Below are 3,118 nucleotides of genomic sequence, written 5' to 3'. Positions count from 1 at the left end.
GGGTTTTGATCGAGCCCGACTCAAGCTTTTACCTCAACGAGCCCTTCTCCGCCAGAAGATGCCCCCGGGCGAGGGAAGAACCGGTAGGGGAGCGAAAAGGGCTTTGGCGTGGGAAGAGTGGAGACTGAATTCCTTAGGATTTGCCAGCTCTGGGACCTTGGGTACGTTATCTGTTTTCTTAGACTATTTCATCCTTTATTTAAAAAAAAACCAAAAAACATTGTGGAGCCTTCTGGACAAGGATGAAGATGCCAAGTGGAGTGTTGTGAGCGCGCGTCCACCGGCCGAGGATTGTGATTTCCATATTTTAAACGCGAGTCCAGACATCGTGCTCCTCCCCACTAAGGTCACTCGGAAGCCCTTGAGAGCCCCGGACCAGAGTCCAGTTGCCATGACGCTGCTGCATCATGATTCCGGTCTGGCTGAGCTCTGACCTCTGCGACAGAGAATGGGCATCTCCGTCTACTGTAGAAGCCCTCAGGAGAATTCAGTGGAGGACATCCCTGACACTGAAAAATCTCTCATAAAATGCCACTGTACCAGATCAGAATAAAGGTATTACTAAGTGTGTTTACCCTAATTCTATCTTAAGGTTGTTCGCTCCCTTTGCTGCAGGCCCCTTCCTTGCCTTTCTGCTCAGCTCTGTATTGCCCTGCAGGGTGCAGTTTCTCTGGCTTCCAGGACAGCTGCCTTCATTCAGCCTTGGGTTTGGCGAAACGGAGACAGAGGCAGGAGACTGGAAGGTAGGAGGCAGGAAAAAGCCAGGTTATTTCTCTTGCCCGTGGTTCCAACTTCTCAAAGATGACCCTCTCCCCGACTCTCCACCCCCTCCGTTTGTCCCTCCAGTTTAGGAGTGTGGGCAGCTTGTTTTTGCTAATCTTTGGGTCGCCTCATTGTCCCCTGTTGGGTTTCTCAGCCCTTCTGTCACCCCTGTCATTGTGTCACCAATACGGGGCGCTGGATTTTCTGGTTTACATACTTAAAGTGGTTCCTATTTGCCTGCTTGGACCTTGAGTGATACACCCAATGTTATACCAGGCACTTTGTAGACGTTATTTCTTAGACCTCACAAGTCTTATGTGGTAGATTGTATTGTTCCCATTTTACCTAGCAGGAATTTGAGCTTTACAGGGTTTTATTACTTGCCCAAGTTAATCAGCACGAATACTATTTCATCAAATCTAGCATGAGCATTTTCCCCTGCATTTTAACATCTTACAGTGGGGGTACTTTTTTCTCTAATGGACACCAGTGTGAAGTTTTAGGGCTATCAAGAAAGTATAAGATGGCCCTTCTGATATTCGGATAGTGATGATTCCAGCAGAACATAAACCATTGCTATTTTAAGAAGAAGAGGAAGAAACAGGCCCCAAACGGAGCCATTTGCCCTCAGGACAGCAAATCAAGGCTTACTTGCAGTTTCATCCTTTCCCAGGAATGTGATCTATAAATAGAAAATCTGAAATTTGCTGATCAGTACTAGTCAGGTAATCTGCATAAAAGACCCCTTCTGTCCCCTTTCCCCTGAAAAGAAGATAACCTAGACTGGAAAAGTTCTCTCTTTGCTAATAATTTCCCCACTCACCCCTCCTTCCTTTTGTAAGACCCTTCCTTTTTGTACAGTTCCTTGGAGCACTTTTCTGTTCCCTAGATGGGATGCTGAATCATTAGATAAAGCCAATTATTCTAATTTACTCAGTTGAGTTTTGTTATTTATCAGTGCTTACAATGAGACATGCTTAGATGCTCACATGTGGCCACTTTGTGACCACAAAAATGACTTGGCCTTTCTCTGAGTGATTGGTGGTGGTTTTTTTTTTTTTGGTTTGGTTTGTTTTGTTTTTGCCACACCACGTGGCTTGTGGGATGTTCCCCAGCTAGGGATTGAACCCCGGGCCCCAAGAATCCTAACCTCTAGGCCACCAGGGAATTCCCAATTGGTGCTTCTTTACCGAAGATACAAATCTAGCCCTGTTTGAATCTTCCTGCCTCCTAGGTAAGCATTGTAAAGATACCCAGTCTCTGAATTGCCCCTGCTTCTTGATAGCCTTCAATCCAGACCTTGTCCCCACTTCCCTAATTCCTCCACAGAACCAGGGGAAAAAGCCCACATTTAAGGACACACACACGGTGTTCTCAGGGTAAGCTCTCCTAACTGCCTGCAAGTTAAATAAACCTGACTTTTTGACTACAGGTGTGTTTCTGGTGGTCTTTGGTCAGGACTTTGACAACCTTAACCAATTTATTTTGCTTACATTTTCCATTTTTATACATATAAAGAGTGATACATGATAAAAATCTATGCCACCATGTCAGTCTCAAAGAGCTCTTTTAAAGAGCTATACAATTCCAACAGGTAAGAAATCATTGTGTCAGAACTTGGCAGCATTTTTTTTTTTAGGGTTGCCTAAAATCAGAAGCCCACCAGGCTCCCCCGTCCCTGGGATTCTCCAGGGAAGAACACTGAAATGGGTTGCCATTTCCTTCTCCAATGCATGCAAGTGAAAAGTGAAAGGGAAGTCGCTCAGTCGTGTCCGACTTGTAGTGACCCCATGGACTGCAGCCCACCAGGCTCCTCTGTCCATGGGATTTTCCAGGCAAGAGTACTGGAGTGGGGTGCCATTGCCTTCTCCGAAAATAATGGTTCATCTTACTTCTTGTGCTCTATTGAGTGAAATCCAGTCAGTTGCAAAAGCAGGACTCAACTCCTGTTCTGCCCATTCTACCCATCCACTGGCCTTGCTCTATCCTCTACAGCACCACGCTACCTCACTGGGAACTTTAGTTGTTAAATGAAAGGGTAGATATTATTAGCTCCAATACATGCATACAAAGAAACTGAATCCAGGAGAAATAAGTCACTGGAGATCAAACAGCTTGCAAGTCACAGAGCGATTCTGACTGCAAAGCCAGAGCTCTTTTCCATCATACCTACTGCTGAGGGAGCCCTCCCTGCACAGAGCATCCCAGGGGAAACTCCAGGACCAGCTTAAATGAAGCTGTTACCAGCTCCCATCTGTCGGACACGTAGTCCGTGCTGAGTCCTTTTTGAAGGAATTGGGACTTTTAAGTGCTGAGCTGGCCTGTGTGGAGGAGACAGGGTAGAGATTTACTAGGC

This window comes from Bison bison, unplaced genomic scaffold (genome assembly GCF_000754665.1).
Source record: "Bison bison bison isolate TAMUID 2011002044 unplaced genomic scaffold, Bison_UMD1.0 scf7180017864089, whole genome shotgun sequence".
Classification (NCBI taxonomy): domain Eukaryota; kingdom Metazoa; phylum Chordata; class Mammalia; order Artiodactyla; family Bovidae; genus Bison; species Bison bison.
This window is presented reverse-complemented; position numbering follows the sequence as displayed.